Source organism: Pseudophryne corroboree, unplaced genomic scaffold (genome assembly GCF_028390025.1).
Source record: "Pseudophryne corroboree isolate aPseCor3 unplaced genomic scaffold, aPseCor3.hap2 scaffold_2811, whole genome shotgun sequence".
NCBI classification, from domain to species: Eukaryota; Metazoa; Chordata; class Amphibia; order Anura; family Myobatrachidae; genus Pseudophryne; species Pseudophryne corroboree.
Genome location: NW_026969475.1, coordinates 32287 through 39128, shown reverse-complemented (window position 1 = coordinate 39128; position 6842 = coordinate 32287). Strand labels below are relative to the sequence as shown.

At 45.8% G+C, this 6842-nt stretch overlaps 1 non-coding gene across 1 annotated transcript; it reads right to left on the bottom strand.

The window, feature by feature from the left end:
- Positions 1-3858: 3858 nt before the first annotated feature.
- Positions 3859-3977, bottom strand: LOC135014568 (5S ribosomal RNA). Its single transcript, XR_010213038.1, has one exon. It is a non-coding gene; the product is annotated as a 5S ribosomal RNA (ribosomal RNA).
- Between the last annotated feature and the right edge of the window lie 2865 nt (positions 3978-6842).

The following is a 6842-nucleotide window of genomic DNA, read 5'->3' as shown; positions in this document are numbered from 1 at the left end:
ATATATAGAGAGAGAGAGATATATATATAGAGATATATATATTAAAGATGCTGTCTTAAGAGAGATAATAGGATTTTGGTACTTACCAGGTAAATCCTTTTCTTTGAATCCATAGGGGGCACTGGAGTACTCTTGGGATATGGACGGCTTCCACAGGAAGTAGGCACTGAATAAATTAATTTTGGGACTATACCTCCCCTCCATATCCCTGAGTACCTCAGTGTTTTTTACTGAGCCGAACAGGAGCGATAGAGAGGTTGACAATTGAGCATTACATATAACATAACGGACAACAATAAAGTTAACCCAACATTACTGACAACTAAACAGTTGACACCATAACTTGTTAATCTGAACCAGTCGGTGAAAGTGTGTTACCATAAGATCTACTGAACCTACCCCAAACCGCTCTGGGTGGGCGTCCAGTGCCCCCTATGGATTCAAAGAAAAGGATTTACCTGGTAAGTACCAAAATCCTATTTTCTTTTTCATCCACTAGGGGTCACTGGAGTACTCTTGGGATGTACCAAAGTCTCCTCCGTGGCGGGAGAGCTGTTTGGCACCTGTAACACTAAACGGCCAGAGCTAGATGCTGATGCCGCAAACGTATCAAACTTGTAGAGGCGCACAAACGTGTGCACCGAAGACCATGTAGCCGCCCGGCAACGCTGTGTCGTAGAAGCTCCACAACTCGCTGACCATGATGTTCTCACAGCACGTGTGGAATGAGCTGTTATCGATGTAGGTGGCTGTAACCTAGCATGAAGGTAAGCCTGACGTATGGTCACTTTAATCCAACTGGATAAGGTCTGCCTAGAAGCTGGCCAACCCATCTTGGCAGCATCATAGAGAGTAAACAACGTATCCGTCTTACAAACGGTCGACGTTCGGGATACATAAATGCGTAATGCGCGTACCACATCCACCTACCAGAGTCTCCTGTTAACATAGGAACTACTATTGGTTGATTGATGTGAAAAGATGACACTACTTTTGGCAGAAAAGCAGAATTTGCTCGGAATTCCGCTCTGTCATCATGAAACCTAAATACGGTGGTTTGCACGACAAAGCACCCAAACTGAAACACGCCTTGCTGACGCTAAGGCTAAAAGAAACATTGTTTCCCCAAGTGAGAAATTTAATATTCACTTGTTGTAAGGGTTCATAAAAAGACTAAGAAATCTAAAAACCAGATTCAAGTCTTATGGCGCAGTAGGTAGAGTGAATGGAGTCTGAACTCTGAGGACACCCTGCCTAAAAGGTGTGAACCGACGGCAATAGGGCCAATCTACTATGAAAATAAATGGACGCCGCCGATATCTGCACCTTTAGTGTGGATAAACTCAGACCTCCATCTAACCCCATCTGTAGAAATAACAAAAGACGGGATAACTTAAAAGATGATGTCGGAAACTTCAGAGCTTCACACCAACCTACATAGGCACGCCAAATTCTGTAATAATGAGCTGCCGTAACCGGCTTCCTAGCTTGTAACATGGTTGGAATAACCGATTCTGGAATGCCCTCTCTTAAGAGGGCTGTCTCAACAGCCACCCCGTCAAACGTGGCTGCGCTAAATCGGGTAAGAGGAATGGACCCTGCTGTAACAGGTCCGAACGTAGTGGGAGCGGCCAAAGACAGACTGCGAGTAGACCGCGGAGATCCGAGAACCAAGCTCTCCGGAGGCCAAAGAGGCGTCACTAGTATAACTGTGACGGACTCTCCTTTGATCCGTTTTAGCCACAGAGGGAGCAGCGGAAATGGTGGAAATAGATACACGAGACTGTATGGCCACGCGATTGAGAGAGCATCCACCGCCACTGCCTTTGGATCTCTCGTTCTGGACACGACCTGGGGCGTTTGATGATTGCGGCGAGATGCCACCAGGTCCACCTGCGGGTAACTCCACTTCTGGAGCAGCATGTGGACACATCTGTACCTCCCGCATTGCCCTCCGGTTTTTCGTTTCTCCTTGTTTGTTGATGTATGCGACTGCTGTCGCATTGTCTGACTGCACCTGAACAGCCTGAGCCTGCAGCCCGTGCACTACTTATAGTAGCGCATTGTAAGTTGCCCGGAGTTCCAGGACATTTATAGGCAGCAATCTTTCGTGATCCGCCCAGAGACCATGGAGCTGATAATTTTGAACTACAGCTCCCCAATCTCTGAGACTTGCGTCCGCCGTGAGAATTATCCAATTCCAGGCACCGAACCGTTTCCCTGCGGTTAGATTCTGTACTTTGAGCCACCAGAGTAGAGACTCTCTGGTCCTTGGAGACAACCTCACTTCTGCAGTAAATCTGCAGATGCGAGCCCGACCACTGTGCGAACACATCCAATTGAAAAGGACGAGAGTGAAGTCCTCCGAACTGAAGCGCTTCGAAAGCCGCCACCATTGTCTAATAGGCGAATGCCCAAGTGACCGAGACTGTGCGTGGCTTGAGCACTAATTGTACCAGATGACGAATGACCTGTACTTTCTGTTCGGGTATGTAAATTCTTTGATTTACCGTATTGAGAATCATACTTAGGATTTGAAGTCGTTGAGACGGAATCATCCAGAAATTCGCGTAGACAATGGTAGGAAATCAGATTTTCCTCCCCACTTGGTCTGCGATCTATCTCGTTTGGAATCCGACTCCGCCTGTTAGGAACGTAGCCAAAGTGGACGTTATGCGCTACTAGCGAAGCTAGAACGCAAGAACCAACTGCCAACGTCCAAAGACGCTGTAGGCAGCAAGAAGTGTAAGGTGGTCTTTATTTAGGGCAAACCTGAACCGGAATGCCCTGCCACTACAGCCTTGTTACCTCAAACCCTTACCAAAGCAGGGCGAAGCAACAGCCCTACTGCTGTGTAGGGTATACTCCGATATGTAGTAAAACCCCCAATAAATGCAATTGTCTCTGATTGGAAATTGTTCAGCCTTCGCTGAGAACCTGACGTACTGGCTTGGTGCTATGAGGGCTGGTGGCAATCGACCGCAACAATCTAACTGAAACTGTCTGTGCAGTCTTTACACAGAGTACTAACCACTATATGATCACGGCAATTTAAACAAGCCAGGTAGGAGACGAACCTACAATCTTGTTATGCATAGTCAGATGCGTTATACATTGCGCCACTGGCCCAGATTCGTATTTGTCCGATACACTGTGTGACCGACTTTGCAGCGAAGCTGCTTGTTTGATTATGCATAAATGCATATAGCAGAGGATAGTTTCAATCTGCCTACCTCTGGGTTATGGGCCCAGCATGCATCCATTGCAGTACTCTGCTGCACATGTAAGTGCAAGAGATCATGTACTCCAACCAGTAAGTACACCACGGAAATAACGTGTGTATAAACCTGCATTACCGTGCATGTGGTTACCAGCAATAGTGAATCTTCCTGTAGAGTCATGCTGTACAAAAACAATTTAATAAATTAAACTCCTAACAACACCCCGCTCCTCCAGAGTCTAAGTGTTGTAGGGCAGCAACTTCCGAGAAAGAACCAGGAAGTAACATTAAAAGAAAAGAAAAAAATATTTTTTTTTTTTTTTTAAACACCTGTTAAACCAGGATCTGAACCAGTGTTCATGCAAACACAATGTTCACTGTGGCCGGAAAGCCTAACCACTTGGCTACCGAGCCACCTGTAAAAACAAAAAGCAAAACTGCTGTGGTGTGGCCATGTCTGCAGTGCTCAACAGATAGTGTTAATAAGCACTGAGTGCTGATCAATTATTCTTGCTTACTGCAAAATAGACTTTTAATGTCAGCATATTATATATACATATATACAACAATGTATATTCACACATGTTCAGACTTTAATAAATATATATATATCTATATATATATATATACACACATAGTATCTACAGCACCTTGTATTCCCAGGTGGTCTCCCATCCAGGTACTAACCAGGCCCAACACTGCTTAGCTTCCAAAATCAGTTGAGATTGGGCGTATCCAGTGTGGTGTGGCTGTAGATCCCCTATACACATATTCTGTACACAGGTATAACACATTTTTACAAGTCTGAACTAAATGTGACCTCTCACAGGCTTAAAACCTGAGATGACTGCTGCTTGACCACAGCTTAGTTAATGGGCCCTTCTAGTGGCCGGCGCCGGGAGCGCGCTCTGGAGAGCTATCCTGACTGTAAAACCTATAGTAGGTTTATATTGATAGTGTAAGCCCAAACTGAGCTATTTTTAACAGTTTAAACTAGCATGTATTAGTATGCAATCTAGTTGGATCACCAGTTTCCCAGATGGTAAAACAGTATGCAACCCTGCTTAGCTTCCAAGCTCAGATGAGTTTGGGCGTATCCAGTGTGGTGTGGCTGTAGATTAAAAATACCTACAGCACCTTGTACTCCCAGGTGGCTAATCAGGCCCAACACTGCTTAGCTTCCAAAATCAGAAGAGATTGGGCGTATCCAGTGTGGTGTGGCCAAGTGATTTAAGCCAAAGCTGCTGCAGGTGAGTGAACTCACACGGCTCCACAGATACTGATTTATAAGCACCATGTGCTTTACAATTGTTATAATATACTTACTTTACAACAAATGAACAAAACCAGTATTTGGCTGCCACAACCATGAATCAGATTTGCAGTGTTTAGGATAATATCATTATAAACAGTTATGATATAAATAATTATGTATATCCATGTTTTAGACATGGCAGGGAAACTGCTTATCAGTAATTGCTGGTGTCTTACTCATGCAGACAGACAATACAACCAAAACAAAAACAAAGACCGACAACTTGCACGACTCAGTAAATAGCACTAAGGTGTCTCTATTATATCTGGCCAAGTGCAGTGCACGCCAGCCATATGCCTGCTCCCAAATTCCCCTTAACACCCCTGCGCCTTCAATGGAGGAGAGATGTAACACAGGAATTTCTGGAAATACAACAGGAAACATGGTTAATCTTGCTTTAACCAGGACTTCATAGCCTTTTGTAAAACATATGCAGCTCTGCTGTATTCCCTTATCAATAAGAGTTTAATCATGAGATTTTATCCAGTGACCCTGACATTTCTGTGTGCAGGGAACATCACTGTGGCAGCAAAGTTACTCACTAGGCTAAGAAACCTGCCTTTTGACTCTCATTTGTGTGTCCCCCCATGCTCCGTATACCGTTCTCTATACACGGAGCCGGGCCATGGTGGAGAGGGAGCCCGAAGCGGCATCGAGGGCCTGGGCCACACACACACACACACACACAGTGTCCCACACAGTGGGGCGGCAGCGTGAGCTGACCGCCCCGTTCAACATACCTGGACCCTGTGGTGAGGGCTATGACGGGTCTTCTCTGTAAGTTCCGTCCAGCCTTTACTGCAGGTTTTAGTCCTGCAGGTGGTAGTGAGGGAGCTCTTTTTTGAGAGGTCCGACACCCACAGCTGCTAAAGCAGCCTTCACTTATCCCGGACCCACCTATTGGAAGGGGGGGAAGGGATGTTGAAAATCGTTGAAAAAAGAAAAAACTTAGAAAAAAAATCCAATGAAATGTGGACCTCTGTGGCAGCAAAGCCACAAGCCTACTGACTGTGTCGAGCACAGAAAAAACACTGAGGTACTCAGGGATATGGAGGGGAGGTATAGTCCCAAAATTAATTTATTCAGTGCCTACTTCCTGTGGAAGCCGTCCATATCCCAAGAGTACTCCAGTGACCCCTAGTGGATGAAAAAGAAATATATATATATATATATATATATACACATACACACACACAAAGACCTGGTCCGGCACTCACAGTGGTGTGCAGCAAAGGTTGAATGTGCTCCGGTGCCCTCACTCCGGACAGGCGGTCCGTACATACAGAGGAATCAAGAATAAAGCGGCACTCAGGAGACTTCAATAAGGTGGAACAAGCGGGTGCTTTATCAACGTTTCGGGGCACGGGACCCCGTCTTCAGGACACACATCGTGAATAAAGTGCAAAAGTGACAAATAAATACCTTACCTGGACGAGTCACCGGCCGTCCTCATCACGCCTCCTTTCGGTTTCCGGGATCCAAGCTTCCGGTCTCCTCACCTCACAGCTGACCGGATGCCAGCTCACCAGGCCGTCCCAAGGGGGCGTGGGGGAGTGTTGCCATGATACGCCTGACAACAAACGACACATCACATTGTAATCAAAGCAAAACAAAAGCGTGAACAATACTCATTGTGTATGACAGGCATCTGCTTGCACAGGCCTGAATGCATGAACACCTATAACTAAAACACTGTTTGCAATCATCTGAGTAAAGTGTCAGTGCTAAAGTGCAAATAGAATTAAAAAACATTAAAAACAGCAGTCTCCATATTAAACAAATGTTCTATGGACCTAATACTTCTGGTGATAGAAGAGTCCAAGAAAGAACTGAGTAACACCAAAGAAAAGATCAATGCATTTGAAACGCAACATGGGGGAAGTTTAACATCTGATACCTCTATTAAGTGGATGGAGAAGCTAACCACGCAGGTGGAACAATATCAACGGGATTTGATAAGATACAAGAAACAGAAGTTGGCCCGAGTGCAGCAGGATTATGCACAACATACTGTATATTCCTGGCTGGGGGTTAAAACTCAGCAGCAGCAGCAAGGTGGTAGAGCTCCAGCAAGGAGGAGACGGACGGTTCAATTCTCCAGCACCTCCGCTAGTGATAATGACGAAGGCCCCTCTGCCCGAGGAGATAGAACACAGGACATCCCTTTAGGGGCACGTATACGGGCTGGCACAACAGGCAGAAAAACAGGCCCACAAGGAGGGGGGGCCAAACAAGGCGGAGGGAGAGGAGCCGGATCAGACAGGAAACCTCCAAAGGCAACACGCAAGTGATCTTCAACCTTTCGTC